The following is a 21,154-nucleotide window of genomic DNA, read 5'->3' as shown; positions in this document are numbered from 1 at the left end:
TGTTCACAGACATGTAATAGGGTCCAATAAAGAGGTTCCAAAAATAATTGATGGAGGCTTGTAGGAAGCAAGACATACGCATGTCATACACCTTTGAGCTGCTAATTCCTGCTCTTGCACCATAGTGTTTGTTCCAGCGCAGGGTTGGTCAGTGCAAATGATCATTGGTGAGGCCCTGACCCTAGCCTCAATCCATAGGAAAGCTATCGTTTAAATTGAAACATCTTTGGCAGTCACATTCAAAAAGACCCAGGAAGTGTTTCAAAAACACTTTTTTCAAGTAAAAACACACATACTTAAAAGCAATGGCATACATTTAACCCTTTGGACTCTGGCCATTTTTAACCTTTCATAATATATACTCCAGACTGGATCCATGAGTAAACTTCAGTAGGAACACCAGTACAAACCAGCTAGTAGTTGGGTATAAAACTAGTCCCGGAGAAACAGGACTTGGAGTCCAACATGTTAAACTCACAATATAAATCAAATAAGAAGACTTTGTCATTTTCCTGTTAAACATTACTTCGTATTGATCTCCATAGATATGGACTTTGCTGGAACATGGTCAGATCTCCCAATCTAAAGCTTGGGAAATGTCTGCTGGCTCATTGAGCTCCATGAGGAGTCCTTAGTGAGATGCCAGTTTCCCAGTGCCAACTGCAAATTGGAATGGACTGTTGGAGTTATTTCTATGTCCCAACCATCCATTCTGTTAAATAGTTAAAGACCAACAGATCCAAGTTGTCCTGCCAACTTAAACTCCTGGTTGGCATATCTCTCTAGTCCAGCATAGTAATATATCAACTTTTAATTTATTTGATGCACTCCAATCATGTAGCATTCAGGCTTGATTTTAATTCTCTAAAAGCATGTGAACATTGCCAGCATTTACTGTCAATCCCTAATTACCCTTGATTGTCCTCTTCGGAACAGCTACATCCTTCCGGTGCAGATGTTCCCATAACGGGTAGGTAGTTCTAGGATTTTAGAGGCATAGCAGCAGAAATAAGGCTATTCAGCCCATTGTGTTAATCATGAGCTGATCCATTTTCCCACCCAACCCCACTGCCCAGCCTCCTCCCCATAACTTTTGATGCCCTGGCTAATCAAGAACCCACCAATCTCTGGCTTAAATGAACCCAATGACCACAACCACCTGTGGCAACAAATTCCACACATTCATCACCCTCTGGCTGAACAAATTCCTTTGCATTTCAGTGAATGCCTTTCAACCCTGAAGCTATGACCTCTGTCCTAAGACTCTCCCACCAAGGGAAACAACCTTTTTGCATCTACTCTGTCCAAGTCCAATAAAAGAACAAAGATATATGTTTTTTTGTTAAATTTTTTTATTTTTCACACTATAAACCATACTGACCAAAATACATACAGACATTTTTCTCTTGAATATATAGTGTCATTTTCTCCCCTTTTCCCCCCTCCCTTCCCTCCCTCCCTCTCCCCCTTCCCATTTATTCAAAGTTCAATCTATAAGATACATTAAATCCGTTAAACAATGTTGTCACTTAATAAAATAAACAAGAAATTTTTATCTTTTACTTTTATATACTGAGTCAGTTCATTTCGTTGTCTTCGCCTTCTGTCATTTTAGGTGGTGGAGGTCCATGGTTGGATTTCTCTATTGCATTTCATGTATGGTTCCCATATTTGTTCAAATATTGTGATGTTATTTCTTAAATTATATGTTATTTTTTCTAATGGAATACATTTATTTATTTCTATGTACCATTGTTGTATTCTCAAGTTGTCTTCTAATTTCCAGGTTGACATAATACATTTTTTTGCTGCAGCTAGGGCTATCATAATAAATCTTTTTTGAGCTCCATCCAAATCGAGTCCAAATTCTTCATTTCTTATGTTACTTAGAAGGAAGATCTCTGGGTTTTTTGGTATGTTGCTTTTTGTGATTTTACTTAATATCTGGTTTAGATCTTCCCAAAATTTTTTCACTTTCTCACATGTATTGTTGTTCCTGTTTCTTTTTTTACAGCGAAAACATCTGTCTGATATTGTTGGGTCCCATTTATTTAACTTTTGGGGTGTGATGTATAGCCTGTGTAACCAATTATATTGTATCATGCGTAACCTCGTGTTTATTGTATTTCTCATAGTTCCGGAGCATAGCTTTTCCCATGTTTCATTCTTTATCTTTAACAAAGATATATGTTAAGGTCATAATGATTTGTAACCTGGAAAGGAACTTCAGGGTGATAGCTTTCCTATCTGTTTACTGCCCTTGGCATTCATCATTCAGTGAATTCAACAATCTATCAGACACAGCAGGAATATAGGAAAGGTTGTTTAAAAAATAAAAAGGTATATTTAAGCATGAGCATGTGAATTTGTTTGCATGTGTGCATGTATCCATGTCCTTGACATAACAAAGTCATTGCATGTGTAATGCATGCACATCTGTTAAATATTTGTCTATTTGCAAGAAGAGTTGGTGGATATTGGAAAGAGCTGGACGTCTTCTCGATTTATTTGCAGTCGCTTTTGCCATTCCTACCTTGCAGTATTCTGCAAATGATGATGAGGACTGTTGTGAATAAAAAAAACATAAACTGAATGAAAAATTATGAACAGTTGAACTCAAAGATCAAAACTGAAACCATTGAAGTCTCAAAGCTTCAGATTAAATGATGAGCTATGACGTTGAGTAGAATTGGATGGAAAGTCATAATGAGTCTGTAAAACTGGGATGTAGGCATTAATCATACAGTGGGAGAATTAGAATAGTGTACAGAAGTCTTTATTGAAGCAGTATTATTATGAAGACCCAGATCAAACCCAGGCTGCAGGTGGCTGGAGGTTATAAGGGCTCATACCTGGCTGCAGGCTGCTGGTCCATGAAAACCGGGTGTCAGAAATGGGAATTCGAAAGGATGCTGAGGGCAAGGAGGGCTCCCGAAGGACCCCGGGCACTGAAGGCTACCTCATGGCCTCTGAAGTTTGGATATAGGCTCAGATTGCTGATAATTTGAACTGAACTGTGTGGCTGCAGAGGCTGCGGGAGCACTGGAGGCAAATCTATGTTTTTTACACAGCCGCTGCGTCCCACGAAATTATTCCCATTTTCCAGAAATGCTTGCTGTGTTAAAAGCTCAGAACGAGAACGAGGGTGTAATTCCTTTTCTGCCATTTTACCTTCTAGACCCTCGTCATTTTCCCAGAATGCCTGTAGTCTAAACTGGCATTCTGTGAATAACGGATAAATGAATACCATGTTGCAATGCCGCACAATGATGCATCGCTGGTAAGCTATCTAAACTCACCGACAGAAATGGAGATATGAGACCATTGTTGCGATATCAGGAGACTTCTTAACAGTAAAATCCGCAAAGTTTATGTAAAGAATATAAATGACTCTGAGAGAACTCTCTTTTTGTTCCCTTTCTTTGACTGTAAGAGGGACCGGGCAATGCAAATGCTTATGCAGTGTCTTAAGAAAGCACTCTCTATCCTCAAGGACCCTCACCACCCAGGCCGTGCCCTCTTCATGCTGCTATTATCACGAAAAAGGTACAGGAACCTGAAGACGAGCACTCAGAGACAGAAGTCCATTTACTTCCCCTCTGCCATCAGATTTCTGAATGGATAACGAACCACAGAGGACTACCTCACTTTATCCTATTTTCTTGCACTATTTATTTATTTTTGAAATGTAATTTATGGTAATATTTGGACTGTAATGCTGTCGCAAAACAACAAATTTTGATTCTGCTTCTAATGGTGAATCTTTGTCTGCCTTCTGGCAGACTAAAGGCAATTTTGTGTAATATTACATTTCTGTTTTATTACATGACAGTAAAAAGTATCTGATCTGAAGTTGAGTAAATTCTTGCTATCAATTCATTGACATCTATTCTGCACATGGCAGTGGCTTTAAGGTGCTGAATGCCTCAGAGGAAAGGATTTATAAATCCTTAACCCACAATAGTTAACCAGTGCGCAATTCCAAGCATGAAATGAAGGGCTGGATTAACTTGAAGCAAAAACAAGAAAGAGCATAGATGCTGCAAAATTTAAGCAACATGCTGGAGAATCTCAACAGGTCAGGCACCATCCATAGATGGCAAAACTCTTTATCAGGACTGTCAAGAAAGAAGGCTTCTGAAGCCCAAATAAAAGGGCGAGAAAGGGAAAGGAACACAAGCGGGCAGGTGATGGGGGGAGAAATGGGGAAATAAAGGAAGCAAGGAGATGATGGGAGGGAAAGGGAGAGGGCGAAGGAAGATGCACTCTGAGTGGCGAGGACAGTAGATCAAGGAAAGAGGGAAAGGGGTGGGGAGCTAGAGAAAGGAAGGTGTGGGTCTCAGGCAGGTAGAGAGGGCAGGGAAAGAGGAAAAGAGTAGAAGGAATGGGGCCAGGGGCATTAAGGGCATAGAAAATAAAAGGGGTTATCAGAAATTGTAGAAGTCGTTGTTGGTGTCATATGGTTGGAAACTGGCAAGATGGAGCACAAGGTGGTATTCTCCCAATTTTCATGTGGCCTCAACTTGACAATACAGTAGGCAATGGAGAGACATGTCAGTATGAGAATGGGAGTGGCTCGCCACCAGGAGATCCTGTCTGGGGCTGTGGATGGAGAGAAGGTACTCAATGATGCGTCCACAAACCTACATCCGGTCTCCCTGATATTCTTCCCCAACAAACTAGAGCTAACTGTATCCAAAGAGTGAGAAACCATGAGATGTTAAAGTCACAGTGCACATCAGCAATCATCCAGTTGAAATGCTCTTTGATGCAGCAGTAGATTTTTCCATAATGAACAGAGACACTTATGGGAGGAAGTTCACCTATTTACATTTAATCATGTGCTCTGTTAGTCTCAAGACATATTCTGGCAAGGTAACAAGGTCAAATTAAATGAGCGCTGCCTTTTTGTGGCTAACAGTTAAAACTGCCAATATTAGAAGCCAACATTATTGGACAAGAATCAGCCAACTGAAAAACAATTGAGAAGATGAGAAGCAGGAAACAAAATTCCAATGTGGATTATGAAAACACATTTTTTGCTGCTCAATCTGGTATGTAATGTAATGATTTTCCAATCACAGCTGCGTGAAACTATCCAGAAGGACGAAAACTTCCGAAAGCAAACACGCAAAGAATGAACCAATTTAGATCCTGTCCAAGTATGTATCTTCAATGATTTTCACAAGATCAAAAGATATAGGAGCAGAAGTAGGCCCATTGGTCCATTCTAATCATGAGCTGATCCATCCTCCCACTCAGCCCCACTTCCTGGCTTTTTCCACATAACCTTTGATGCCCTCATTTATCAAATACCTGTCAATCTCTTAACAAAAGAAATACACTTTCTGCTCATGAGGAATGTCTCAAGTGAGGGCATAGACAGACTAGTTATCCCCAATGTTCGGAGAGTGTGAACTTTAAATAATTTATTCTTTGAACATGCTAACAAGATCAATATGAAAGCTATCATGACATGGACCAGGTATAAAGGTTCAAAGGATCTAGTTGCAATAGGTATAATCTGTCAGCAGAATAGAAAAAAACTATCAAGGATGCTCTTACAGATACGGAGAAACCTACATAACCATTTAGAAGTGTTCATATCAGCTTTTGTCAGAAGGGTAGCAACATTTTAGCCCTTGTTGATGCTTTAATAAGCGTCTAGCTGATTAGAACAGATGAAATGTCTTCATTCAGAGAGTGATGAACTTTTGGAATCTTCTATCCCAGTGAGGCATTCTAATTCCATTAAGGGTACCTTAATTTCTCATTTGAATGCTAATGGTTCAGCCGAAAGATTGGTTTTGCATGTGTTGTTTGAGTGGGATGGTGATATTTAAAATTTAAATTTAGACATACTGCATGGTAACAGGCTATTTCGGCCCACGAGTCCGTGCCACACAACTTGCACCCCATTAACCTACACCCCCAGTATGTTTTTTGAATGATGGGAGGAAACCAGAGCCCCCGAAGAAAACCCATACAGACACGGGGAGAACGTACAAACTCCTTACAGACAGCTTGGGATTCAAACCTAGTCCGGTCCTGATCGCCGGCCTGTATAGGCATTGGGCTAACCACTTCACCAACCGTGCTGCCCAAAAAAAGTTTAAATATTGTATTTATTTATTTAAATATATTAACTATTGTACAGCATTACATTCCATCTGAGGACTTACCCGTGTGCAGACTCTGAATGGAGTCAGTGGAAACAGACCATTTGGCCCTATTTGATCAAATACCATTCATCTGCCTTTGGCCAATATCCCTTTAAACTTTCTTTATCAATGTACTTGTAGGAATGTCCTTTAAATGTCACAATTGCACCCGCCTACAGATGTTGGTGATTTTAAAGCATCTCTAAATTGGCTTCATCCCATCAAAAAATATGCTGCAGGACTTTGGGAATACCTGTAATGCAAAGACTGCAAAGATTTGACAGGAGGTCACCATCAAAGTGTTAAAGACCATTAGGAATAGGCAACAAATGCTGAGCTTGCCCGCTATTCCACAGTTGCTTGTAAATGAATTGGAGGTAAGATGCTTCCCTGACATTGCCATGGATTGAAGGGGTGATGGGTGACTGTCTAATCAACCAACAGACAGTTGATTGTTAAGAAAACAAGGTCAAAAGAAATAGCATTTATGAAATAAGCGACCACATCGCCCCATAAAAAGGAGATATTTTGGCAGAAAAATGCAGTGAGTGAAGGATTGTTGAATAAAGATTTTGTGCATAAAATCAATCATTTATAATTGTGCAGTCACTGTAATCCTCTCCATTCTGTCTGACAACAGCGATTCTCTAAGCATAGCCTAAAGTAATTATCTTGTTAAAATGGTTGTCTTCTGGATCACATATTTCATGTATGCCTGACCATTGGCGCTTTAATTCAATAGTACTGACAAATGTCCTGACTGTAGAGAATGAAGAAACAGAGGATATGCAAACATTGGTATATTTGGCCCATAAATATGTCAGTCATGGGTGAATAGGAGAGTAGCAACATTGCATGTTTTACTTTGAAAAATATCTTTCGTGGATGGCACCCCGCTGCTTTCAATTAACAGAAGAAAACATTGACTTAATGTTTTCCTGCCACCATTTCACCCTGCAGACTATTTTCCATTAATTTCATAGATGATCTATTTACTCACTGTGACAAAATTTAACCACAATACAATCTGGAGATTCAGGAAGAAAATGACTGAGTGCTGGTGGATTGTGAAATTCACTCATGTCCTCAGGGGAATGGACTTCTGACCCTTATCTAATCTAGCCTGCATATGGTTCCACCTAAGTGGATGCTTAAATTTAGAAACTTGTCCTCCATCACTTGTGTTAAACACTGATATAATGGAGGGGTGTGTGTTGTTGTCGACCTCCAACATTTTCATTTCCATTGCCAGAAACTGAGCTGAAATTTAGTAGTGGACAACAATGTGCAGATGGTAAGACTTTGTACATTTAGACCATGTGGTCAAATCATCCTTCAAAAACAAGATCCCCTTTATGGTTTCCTCATAAATCACTCTGATGTCACTATACTGATGCAATGCAACCAGTCATCAGCATGTCTGGACAACAAATGAGTAACAAACGAGGAAGCCTAACTGTAAACACCAACATCTCAAGGTAACCAGTGCTAAATATATAATCTACTCTTAATTCCAGAGTGATGTGCAGTGCAATTAAAACTGCAAGTGGCTCTTCTTGACAAAGAGACATTTGTTTGACATAAATGAGCTGTACTGACTGGGTACCAGACCATGCTGAATCAGCAGAAGGGAAATGCCATCCCCGTGAGATTGCCACAGCCACAGAAATTATACCTCGGTGTACATCTTAATGTATCTGTTTGTACCATATGTTAAAGAAAATGGTACAAAGAAGAAGATATTTAATGGCTCCTTGCGTGCAGAAAAATGTAAACATGTTCTTGCCAACTGGGTATTGCTTGAAAATTAATGCTTCAGTTTGAAAGTGAGAATTGTTATCGAATTTTAAAAAAATTTAACAATTTTACATTTGTAGAGGAGGTTTGTTAAAGGTAGAATTAATTACAAGAGTAAGATTGTGGTATGATTAAATAGAAATTCTTACAACTTAAACCCTAAAATCTTCCAAGAGCCCTGCATTTCCCCATCTTCAGTCTCATCTACACATTCAGGGCCCTGCCCTGCACTTTCTTCTCCCCACCACAAGTCTTGGTTTCCACTGTTTATTCCCACCCAATGGAACCTCTTGGTTTTTAATTCTCATCCATTAAGACTCATTTACTTTGATCATGTTTTTTAGGCTTCTATTCTCCTTCATCAGTTGCTTCTCAATTTTTTTGGAAGAATAGGCGTGGATAATATTAGTCACTTTCTGGTATCATAGATGCTGAGAAAAATTCTGAAAGTACTGAGAGCCAATGAGGATAAGGGACCATCCTATGCCCCTCGTTGAACCTCTTAAATGGTAGATAACAATTTCAGATTCCAGATTTATTGTTAGAGTACATACATGACATCATATATACTCTGAGATTCTTTTCCCTGTGGGCAAAGCAGAATTACCTCTTATTGGTAGTGCAACAAAAACTGTACTCAACATACACAAATAAAGAAATGTAACAAATGGTCTGTGCAATATGAAGAAAAAAATGTAAGAGTTCTTAAATAGTCCTTGTTTGAGTTTGATGTTGAGGAATCTGATGGTGGAGGTTTTCCTGAACCTGGTGGTGCGAGTCTTGTTGCACCTATACTTCTTTCATGGTGGCAGCAGCGAGAACAGAGCGTGTGCTGGGTGATGTGGATCCTTGATGATCACTGCTGGTCTCCAATGGCAACACTCCCTATAGATGTTCTCAATAGTGGGGAGGGTTTTGCCAGTGATATCTTGGGCTGTGTCCTCTCCCTTTTGCAGGGCTTTACACTCAGGGGTATTGGCGATCCCAAACTAGACCGTGATGCAGCCAGTCAGACCACTTTCCACCACGCATCTGCAGAAATTTACCAGGGTTTTCCGATGTCATACCAAACCTCCGCGAACTCCTGAGGAAGTAGAGCAGCTGATGTGCCGTCTTCACGATGATATTAGTGTGTTGGGTCCAGGAAAGATAATGATGTTAGTAACTGAAGCAGCAGTACAGGGAAGAGGTGAAGGGAAAAGCTCATAATACAGGAGAACAAATCATACAGTTGTTATCAGCAAGGACACACTATTCTGGGAAATTGAACATCGTGATGACATTGGGCACCTGTCCAATTCTCTTGCTACGAGGAAAGAAGATGAAATCGTTATAATGCACAACAGATCCATCCCTTCGGAGTTGCAAACAGCAGTGGTCTGCACACTAGCTGAGAATTCTGATAATGCCAACACTCATTCGAAAGACGATGAAGCAGAAAACAAGTTGTGTGTGCAGGTGACCTTCTTCACCTGTGACAGTGCCAAACTCACAGAGCAGTTTGGTTTTGGTTCCCTTGCAGAATGTGGCGCCTACTGGAGGCAACTCTCCGCGGTTGTTATCAAATGGCATTGCAGCCTTGCCAGGTGAGCCTGCTGTCCTCCATGTCATCCTTTCAGGCAAATGGAAAATGTAGGGCTGTGATTAGAATGATTTCAAATGTGCTCCTGCAGGAAGATGATGATGGCTTTGCAAAGGGATCAAAATTCGGTGTCGCTTCCAGTTTAGATAGTGTAGCTTTTCATCGGAAAACTATTCTGTCGCTAGTGATCCTGTATTACAGCCAGAAAGGATGTCTGTGCAATCACTTCCATCATAATTTGGCAACAAAGCTTTTGTTGCTTTACTTTTTTATATATATATAGAGAGATAGTACCATTCTGTATTGATTTAAAAATAAATAGAAAATTCTGTCATTCCTATCTAAAAATAAATTTGACATCATACATGCCATAAACCATGAATTGTTCGGTGTTTGAAATGTTGTTTGCAAATACAAAAGGAAGGGTAATTTTTAGTCATGAATTTACAAAACATGAGGGCAGAATATTAAGATTTCAAAAAAGTTCCCTTCAATCTCTTGAAATTGGGATTTTAAATGGCTTACAAGTATCTTTCTGCTTATGGCTGCAGTGAAAGACTATCATCGTGGGTTTAAAACCCATGACAAGCAGAATTTCATAAAACACTACAGCACAGAACCGGCACTTTGGCCCACGGGGTTGTGCCAACAAATATATACCAAAAGAAAACTCCAAAACCTAAAGCCTCCCTACCTCATAACCTTCTATTTTTCTTTCATACATGTGCCTGTCTAAGAGTCTCTTAAATGGCCCTATTGTTCCTGCGTCTACCACCTCCCCCTGGAAATGCCCATATCTCTCTGTAGTAAAAAAAATCCTTGATGACTCACCTAAACTTTCCATCTTTCACTTCGTACAAATGCCCACTGGTGTTTGCTACTCCCATCCTAAGAAAAAGGCGCTGACTGTCTACTTCATCTATGCCACTCCTAATCTTGTAGAACCTCCATTAAGTCACCTTTCATCCTTCTTCGCTCCAAAGAGAAAAGCCCCAGCTTTGCTAACCTTGCCTGGAAAGACATATTTTCCAATCCAGACAACATCCTGGTAAATCTCCTCTGCACCCTCTCCACAGCCTCCACGTCCATCCTCTAACAAAGTGACCAGAACTGAACCCAATATACTAAGTGTGGTCTCACCAGAGATTTGTAGAGCTGCAACATGACCTCTCAACTCTTGAACTCAATCCCCTGACAAATGAAACCCAGCATCACATGAGTCTTCTTATCCTATCAACCTGTGCAGCGACCTTGAAAGGTGATTAATATTTCCTTTCCATTGATTCTTTTGTGGGGCACTTGACAGGGTCTGCCAGTTTTCCGCTCTCATTAGAAATGAAAATGAGCTTCTTTGCCTTTTCCAAGCTTGTTTGAGTGCCATTGGAAAGAACAAACGCCAAGGCTTTGAACAGGGGCTGTTCAATGTTTTTTTTATGGCACATATGCTTAATTAGCCTCTTAATGAACAAGCGCGAAATACATCAGCGTATTAAACACCAGGACGGCCTTAATCCAAATCATGAGAATTTGAATTTGGGAGTTCACAAGAATCACTATCTCAGAGGATGTTTCCTGGACTAAACACACTAATGGCATCATGAAGCAAACACGTCAGTGCCTCTGATTCCTCAGGAGTCTGCGGAGGTTTGGTATGACTCAAAAACCCTGGCAAATTTTTACAAATGTGGGGTGAAAAGTGCTGACCGGTTGCACCAATACCCCTCGGTGTAAATAGCTCCAAAAGGTAGTGGACACAGCCCAGGACCTCACAGGTAAGACCCTCCCCACCATCGAGAACATCTACAGGGAACGCTGCCATCGAAGGGCAGCAGCAATCATCAAGGATCCACACCACCCAGCACATGCTCTGTTCTTGCTGCTGCCATCAGGAAAGATGTAGAGGTGTCACAAGACTCACACCACCAGGTTCAGGAACAGTTACTCCCCCTCCACCATCAGACTCCTCAACAACAAAATCAATCAGGGACTCCAAAATAAGAACTTTTTTTCTTTATGATTTTTTTAATTCTCTCTGTATTGCGCAGTTTGTTTATGTTTCTTTGTTTACATGTGTACGTTTTGTACAGTTTTTTTTCCACTACTAATAAGTATTAATTCTGCTTCATCTGCAGGATAAAGCATCTCAGAGTTGTGTGTAATGTCATGTATGTACTCTGACAATAAATCTGAAATCTGGTGCAAGAGTAACCCACTCAACTTGCAAATCCGTACCCTGTGCAATTTCATCATTTGGGAAGGAGCTACTGAACAGTGAAGTGAACATGGTTAGCATTCCAGTCTCTGTAGAATGCCCATAAAATACAAACCAGTGCCCAGTGTGATCTCAAGGTCACAGTTCTCTTTAGTTTTGTTAAAACCAGATGCTAAAATGACCGAGTTTGTAAGGAAGGCCATTATCAAACTTCATCAGTGCATTTTTATTGTGGAGCAGGGAATGAATTGCTCAGCAGAAATTCATTAATAGTAACACCCCCATGGTGAGCAAAAATTCGCTTTACACATTTGTTCTTATTAAGCTAACGCTATGAAATGTATGGGGAATTAATTGGTAGTTAAGTAAATGTTCTCCTCAAATGAACATTCTCATTATCAAGATGCCCATTAACTTGCAGGTTTGATGATTGGGAAACCAAACAATGCAGGCATGATTATTAACTCAAGACAAACCTAAATTATACCAAGCTCTCAGTTTTATTTTGTGTTTTGAGAATCTCAGACATTCTTACATGGTGTGATTAACTTTCAGTAACTCAATGGCAATAAATGCAAAATTTAAATTGGTCAAAATCAGAAAATGTCAACCAAATTGTTCAATTTGTTAATCAAGCAACAATGTGGCCCAGCAAATAGTAAGACGAGCAGTAAGTGTTCAAACATTCCTTTTATTGTCATGTAATAATAGATTACAAAATGTGATCTACACAATACACTTCAATTTTTGTCTGTTGTAAGGCAAACCAAGAGTCACCATGAGCTTTGCTCAGCGCCCCTAACAATAGGAGAAAGAGAAGCAAAAGAGGGTCCTGTTATATAGTCAGGATAATGTGAACAATTTTGCAACCGTAGTAACTGTAGTGCACCACTATGGGGCGTATATATATATATATATATATATATATATATGTGTATATGAGTGTGTGCGAACAGTTTCCTGAGATGGTGGAAGACATCAATAAGTAAAGTCTCTTCTGTTATTTGAATCTTGCATCTCTAAATTATTTAAGAATCCTCCCAAGTAATACAGAGACATAACAGGTCCTGTCAGAGACAATGAGTGTCCATCAATTTGTCTTCAGTGCTCCTGTGGCCTCCTGTGGCCTCCGCTGCTGCACAGATTCCATTTCAAACCATCAGCAACCTGAGCTACAGATTCAAACCACTGATAGGATTGGGAAATCTTCAGGGCCCAGGGCCTTTCGGGAGCCCGTCTTGCCTTCAGCACTTTTTCAATTCCCAGTTCTGATGCTTGGTTCCCATGAGCCATTTCCCTAGCAGCCCACACAGCCTGTGTGAGTCCTTCGACTGCGTCACCAACCGTCTGCAGCCTGCATGGGTCTTTCAGCAGCTGAGCCCCTCACTGATCCATGACTGAGGTCACTGTCCTGTAGAGTCATCTCCTATGCTTCTCCAATTCAGTGGCAGTTGTGCTCCCCCTTTCTGGCACCATAAGGCAGTCCACTGCTCCCCCAGAGTCTGTAACCCCTTATGATATCCTGCCCAGCACAGGTGCTGCCATCTTGGGCACAGACCCTGTGGTTGCAGCATTTAAAAAAAAATGTTGGCTCCTTTAACAGGCTGTTTAAAGCCTATGGGGAGCTGTCAGCATTAGGACGGGCGGTAGGACTTTGCAATGCAGCACCATGTCTCTGCTCCCCACTCCCTGGGTCCACACCAGCAGCAGTGGTGCCATATTTTATTCAGAGATCAAAGTACAGGTCCAGCAGTGAAAATGTTGCCAAATGGTAAACACCAAACTTTAAAATCATCGACTGAAATTGGCACTTCAGTCCATCATGTGCATGGCCTCATTTTGCCCATTTACACTAATTCCATTTGCTCACAATAGATCCTCAATCCTTCCATGCTGTGGCATTTTAAATGCCTGTCTAAATTTAAATTTTAAATGTAAATGTAAATTTTTAATTTAGACATACAGCACGGTAACAGTGCCACCCAATTTACACCCAATTCACCTACACCCCTGGTACGTTTCAAATGGTGGGAGGAAACTGGATTCCCTGGGGAAAACCGACGCAGACACGGGGAGAACGTACAAATTCCTTACAGACAGCGCGGAATTTAAACCCTAGTCTTGATTGCTGGTGCTAGAAAGGCGTTAAGCTAACCACTATGCCAAGCATGATGCCCAACGTTCTTAAATATTGTGACTGTATCAGATTCCATCACCTCCTCTGCAGAGAGTTCTAGATATCAACCAACTATTTCCTGCATTTGGCCCATTTCAGTGTATTCCTTTCTTATCCACGTAGCTGTTAAATGCTGTGATTTCACCACCTCCTCTGGAGGAGTGAGCCATACACCCATCACTCTGTATGAAAACTTACCCCACAGATTTATTTCAAATATTTCCCCACTCACCTTAAAGCTGTGTCCTCCCCTACACTTTAGAAAATGACTTTATTCCCTATCCACACCTCTCATAACTTTAGAGACCTCTTTAAAAACCTTACCCTAATTCCTCAGCCTCCAGTGCTCCAGTGAGAATAATTCCAGTCTATCTGATTTTTCCTTATAACCAAAGCCTTCTATTCCAGGCAACATTTTAGTAAATCTTTTCTGTACTCTTTCTAGCACCACCACATCCTTTCTATGGTGACCAAGACAGCGTGCAATATTCCAAGTCTGCCCTAACCAATCTTTGTAACATTATGCGCCATCTCTTGTATTCAATATCTATGCCTATTGAGGCAAACAAGCTAAATAGGTTCTTCACTATCCTATCCACCTGTGTTTCTCTTTTCAATGAGCTATGAACTTGTGCCCTTAGGTCCCTCTATATAGCAACACTTTTAAGATCCCTGCCATTTAACATGTATGCTCTCATCGGGAAAGAGATCCAGGAGTATCAGAGCCATCACCACCAGGCTGAGGAACAGCTTCTTCCCACAGTCAGTGAGACCAAAGGAACTGCTCACACTAACCATCCGAGATGTTAACATTTACGGAACAATATTCATTTATTTATTTATTGGTCTATATGAATACTTGTCTTGCATATGTACTGTTTGTCTGTATGTGCATTATGTCTTATGGCTGCGTGTTTTGCACCAAGGACCAGAGAACGCTGTTTCCTCGGGTAGTACTTGTTCAATCAGATGACAATATACTTGACTTGACTTTATTTGACATAGGCCCTGACAATATTAGACAAGCCAAAATGTGTTTTATCTCACTTGTCTGCATTAAATTCCATCTGCCACTGCTCTGTCCAACTTTCCAGCCAAATCGGTCAGACCAGGGAAAGGTTACACAATTCATGTCCTGCAGGCCATTAGCAAACCAGATGGATTGTAACAATAATCCACTTGGGGTTATGAGCTTTAAAATAAATTGTCTATATGATTACTTGAAATTAAGAATTTGATCGCAAGTGCAGGATTATGGCCACAAGTTTAGAAACCTAACCACCCCACTCCAACGAGAAATGCACAGTTGCTACATTAATGTTAGGGTGTACAGATCTGCCACCCAAGCTCATCTCCAACCCCTTCTCCAAAATGATGGGTTTTAATGCCAAGGAGTTGATGAAAGAGGGAGATGTGGTGTTGGAGGTGAGGTGGTGGAGATGTTCTATGTAGCTCAGGAAAGTGGAAGAGTGATGTCAGAATTCATCTGTTTCGTTTCCTTTATTGCCCATCTCTTGCCAGATCATGTGATGCCCTACTGGAACTTTTCTTATCAGAAGACAGGAAAGGGAACTTGTTTCAATGGCAATCCCTGCAGTGGTCCCGGGATTCCACCAGACCCGTACCATTTCTGTGTCTCTGTTTGGAATGATACTGCAAATCCAGAGCTCTGTCAGCACACAGGACTGCTGGAATATCGATGCTTTTTACCTTTGAGCTTTATGAAGCTTCCCAAAACCTTCATGAGACTAATTTCCCAGGGATTTATTCCTATTTTTAAACTGTATATTTTATCAACAGCTGGCTCATTACTTGTTTTAGGGCTGGAAGACCCCCCCCCCCCCCCCGGGAGAGGCCTGGAGCTGTCCTGATGCCCGCCATTGCACAAGCAATGCAGCCTGAGCCTAATGTTCAAACGTGCTTCGCTCCTTATACAGTCCTGTGTTTTTCGAGAGAACTTGAGGGATTCATATTGTGGAAAGTTCCCAGCACTATATAATCTTGTTGAATTCCTGCTGTTCAATTGGCTTGGACATCCTGTCAATGGAATTGCAGATGCTGGACACTGGAGCGGAAAGGTGATTGAAAGGAACAAGAAACAACTGAAAAGGAGAGATAGATTAAGAAGGGTCAAAGGATGGGTGAAGGTTTCTCAGCATCCACCAGCACTTTCTTTTCTCTCTCCTTTCCCCTCTCCCCCTCCCCTCCACCACTCTTTCTCCCCCTCTCTCCCACTCTTCCCTCTCCCCTCTCCCCTCCCCTCCTTTTTCCCCTCCCCACTTTTCTCCTCTGTTCCCTCACTCTCTCTCTTTTCCCTCTTCCTCTCACCTCTCTCCCCCCTCTATCTCTATCACCTTCCTCCACCCAGCTTCATCTGTTCATCATCATTCACCCCTCCCTGGTTGCCTAATCCCCTTCTGATCCCTGTCCCTCTTGTCCCATCAACTTCTCCTTCTGCAGGCTATCTCCTCTCTCCGTGATCAGTCTTGATGAAGGGTCTCGACCCGAAACTTCCAATGCTTCCTTTTCCATCCACAAATGTTGCTTGACCTGCTGAGTTTCTTCAGAAGATACTTTTTGCTCCCACTGCCAATAATCAAAAGGACCTTACCATCTACCTTATTCTATTTCCCTTCTCATTCCACCTACTTTGAAGATATTTCTTCCTTCATTATTTATCTGATTTCCCATCAAGGTTATCATCCATTTATTAAACTCAAAAATACACAACAAAAAAAGGTTTTCCATTTTTTAAAAGACAAACAGTAGTAAAAGGCCAATTCGGCCCACGAGCCCATGCCGCCCAGTTACATTCATTGACATACAACCACCTTTATATGTTGAATGGTGGGAGGTACCTGGAATACCCAGAGGAAACCCACAAGGACATGGGAAGAACATGAAAACTCCTTACTGACAGCGCCGGATTTGAACCCCGGTCCCGATCGCTAGTGCTGTAACAGTGTTGCGCTAACTGCTACACCAACTGGCTGCCCTATAAAGGTACACAAAGAAGTACCACAAGTATAGTGCCACCATCAAGACAAGAAGAGAAACACAAGAGACATCGAATGTCCATGGACACTGCTGCATCCTGTGAAACCGCCACCTCCTGCAACGCCCATAACCTCTGCTATTTGTCCTGTCCAGCAGTGAATCTGAGCTTGAGGACTTCAAGTCACCTTCCTCAGTTCCAAATGCCTGAAGGGATTAGGAAGCTGTCAGTACCTGAGGCACTTTGGGAGCCCTGCTCACCGTTGGCACTCTCATGAACCCCACTCGTGATACCTGGTTCTCACAAGAAAGAAGCCTGCAACCTGGTGTGAGGTCCTTGTCCATTGAGGCCACCATGTTGTTTCCTACCCTTGAGGACCCCCTCCCAGGCTTCTTCTTCTCAGTGGGAGATGGGGGGGGGGGGTGCTGAGAGGCAGTGTTTTTAGATCATGAGATGCCAGGTAACCCAAAAGCTTCTACTACCCTCAGCTGATAAGTTAGTCACTGGAGGACATAAGTCGAGTTAATTGGCGAAAAGATTGGAAGGAGGTTATTTCACTCAAAGTATGGAGAGAGCTGCCTGAATTGATGAAAAAGCCACTTTTAAAAAGTACCAGGATTAGCACATTAAAAAAACAATAAGCACCAAGAATCTAGGCTGATAATTGAGTGGTGGGATTAACATCTGTTTCATTCTGGCTAGTATGGCCTCCTAATTGTAAATATGCATGATTTGAGGAGCCAAGAGCTAAGGTAGGGTCTCAACCTGTAAAGTTGACCATCCCTTTTCCAGCATAGGTATTGCTTGACCTGCTGATTCCCCCTTAGCAGAATCAGAATTTATTGCTATGAACATGTCACAAAATTTGTTGTTTGTGGCAGCATCTCAGTACAAACATTTATATAAACCACCTTACAAAATAAATAAAAATATTGCAAGATAAAGTCAAAGTAAGGCAGTATCTGTGGTTCATTCTACATACAGAAATCTAATGGCAGAGGAGAAGAAGCTGCCCATGTGCTCATCTTCAGGCTCCTGTACCTTTTTCCCAATGGTAGCAGTGAAAAGGGCACGGCCTGGGTGGTGGGGGTCTTTGAGGATAGAGTTGCTTTCTTAAGACACCACAACTTGTAGATGTCCTCGATGGAGTGAAGACTGGTGCCTATGATGTCTCAGGCCAAGTTAACAAACTTCTGGAGTTTTTCCTTGTCCTTCATATTAGACAGAGATGCAACTAGCCAGGATGCGCTCCTCCACGGTACCCCTGTAGAAGTTTCCAAGTGTCTGGTGACATATCCAATCTCTTCAAACTCCTCACAGAAGTCTAGCCACTGACGACCCTTCTTCATAATTTCATCAACATGGAGACTCCAGGTCAGATTGTCAGAGATGTTGGCACTCAGGAATTTGAAGCTCTTGACCCTCTCCACTCTAAGCCTTCGAGGAGGACTAGTTTATGTTCTCTTAACTTCCTCCTGAAATCTATAATCATCTCCTTGGTTTTTTGAAAGTTAAGTGCAAGGCTGTTGGTGTGACACCGCTCAACCAGCTATACTATCTCCCCCTCCTGTAGGCCTCCTCACTGCCATTTATGGTTCTGCTGACAACCATGGTGTCATGTTAGTTCGATGGGTTTGGGCACTTGGGAATCTAATGCTTCCAACAATATATAGTTTGTGCCCAATGAACCTTGTTGGGAATCGGATATTCCACAAGGAAACAGTCGCTCAACAATCAGCAAAAGAAAACCACAGTGGAAGATTTAAGGGTTGATAATTTTATGGGTGGGAACTTATTTATAGACAGTGTTCAATATACTTAATAGGTTTTGTTTCAAATGCTTTAAACATTTTAATGGAAAGTATGCCATAGGCTGTGCTGGGAGGATTCAGTGTTGCATAAATTGAGTATGTATAGATTTTAATTCTGCACACATCTGGTTTCTGTCAGAAACACTCACCCAAGGCAGTGTGAAATCGTTGCTTCAGGCCACTAGAAGAAGCACAATGAACTGCAGAGTGAAAGAGAAAACAACTCCACAATGAATATTTATAACCAACCTGAGAATGAAAGAAAATTGAAGACTTTGTGGAAACTCTTAGAGACCATAAACATTCTCTATATGTATGTGTAAATCCGAACACAATGTCTCCTGGCTGATACAAACCTGTACGAGAGTTTCAATAGGAGTTTAAATTGTTATGTTCTGAGGCTTAAAAGAAGTGTGAAAGGTTAAGCATATTCTTGGATCGTAGTATTCCAGCCAAAATAAAATACTGAATGTTTTATGCTACATAAGGTTTTCCTTAATTTGTGTGTGGACATCTGAGACTCAATCTCTCTCTCTATAATTTGCATCACTGAAATGTAACAACCCCATCAGGGCTTGTAAACAGGAGCTCTTGCTATTAAATAGCTGGTTATGAAACTTTGCAAGCTCTCAGTCGACAATTTTACTTTTATGTTTCTTCAATGAATGCAATTTCTGGACTGTGAGGTGTTCTTCATCAACCAAAACAAATGCTTAATGATTAGTCATCAAGTAGTTTTAAAAAACAGTATTTGAAATTTTAAAAAAGTCTTGCTTTTTATGAGGTACATATCTTGGCATTTCTGCTAAATATATGAGTTTATTGTCATATACCTAAGTACAATGTATATAAATTCCTGCTTGCTGGCACCATACAGATATATACAAGACACCTACAACAATGTTTGGCCTGGAAGTCAGCCTGAAGAAAACTGAGGTCCTCCATCAGCCAGCTCCCCACCATGACTACCAGCCCCCCCACATCTCCATCAGGCACACAAAACTCAAAACGGTCAACCAGTTTACCTATCTCGGCTGCACCATTTCATCAGATGCAAGGATCGACAATGAGATAGACAACAGACTCGCCAAGGCAAATAGTGCCTTTGGAAGACTACACAAAAGAGTCTGGAAAAACAACCAACTGAAAAACTTCACAAAGATAAGCGTATACAGAGCCGTTGTCATACCCACACTCCTGTTCGGCTCCGAATCATGGATCCTCTACCGGCATCACCTACGGCTCCTAGAACGCTTCCACCAGCGTTGTCTCCGCTCCATCCTCAACATCCATTGGAGCGCTTTCATCCCTAACGTCGAAGTACTCGAGATGGCAGAGGTCGACAGCATCGAGTCCACGCTGCTGAAGATCTAGCTGCGCTGGATGGGTCACGTCTCCAGAATGGAGGACCATCGCCTTTCCAAGATCGTGTTATATGGCGAGCTCTCCACTGGCCACCGTGACAGAGGTGCACCAAAGAAAAGGTACAAGGACTGCCTAAAGAAATCTCTTGGAGCCTGCCACATTGACCACCGCCAGTGGGCTGATATCACCTCAAACCGTGCATCTTGGCGCCTCACAGTTTGGCGGGCAGCAACCTCCTTTGAAGAAGACCGCAGAGCCCACCTCACTGACAAAAGGCAAAGGAGGAAAAACCCAACACCCAACCCCAACCAACCAATTTTCCCCTGCAGCCGCTGCAACCGTGTCTGCCTGTCCCGCATCGGACTTGTCAGCCACAAACGAGCCTGCAGCTGACGTGGACTTTTACCCCCTCCATAAATCTTCGTCCGCGAAGCCAAGCCAAAGAAAGACAACAATAGTATTAATTAAATGACCACAATCTATCATGGAACAGAAAAAGGGCAGCATGTTTTATGTTGCGGTTGGCATAATGCGATTACAGTGCCAGTGATCTGGACTCCAGATGAGTATAAAATCCCCGATTGCGCACATGCAGGCATGTATTTGTGCATAGGTGCCTACATTTTGCCACTGATTTTCCCTGTGTCCCTAGGCCCTTTTATAGTGATATTCTCTGCCTTTAAATCGCTTCACTTACCTCCATAAACAGTCCGAAGGAGGATTGACTGGTCAAACTCGCTCCATCTTCCATCCACCTGGAAGGGGGGATAGACTCAGAGACAGAGTGAAGCCACTCCACTTCCTCTGTGAAAGGAATGCTGCTGAACGCTCTCTGCCCACGACACAAGTGTATGAATTTTAAAGGACTCATATGGTCAAAAAAGGTGATTACGTTGCATGGGAGATCGGCCTCAGTCCTGAGGCTGCTTGCACAGATCTCCACTGGTGCTCGTACCTGCTCTTCAGTCGCCATTTTCAGTGCCGGCCATTTTCCCTTCCCGGCGCTTATGTTTGACATTACGGTGGCGGGCGGCGCTACCGCATTTCTCACCCTG

This window comes from Narcine bancroftii, chromosome 3 (genome assembly GCF_036971445.1).
Source record: "Narcine bancroftii isolate sNarBan1 chromosome 3, sNarBan1.hap1, whole genome shotgun sequence".
NCBI classification, from domain to species: Eukaryota; Metazoa; Chordata; class Chondrichthyes; order Torpediniformes; family Narcinidae; genus Narcine; species Narcine bancroftii.
The sequence above is the reverse complement of the archived record's forward strand: the minus strand, read 5'-3'. Positions refer to the sequence as shown.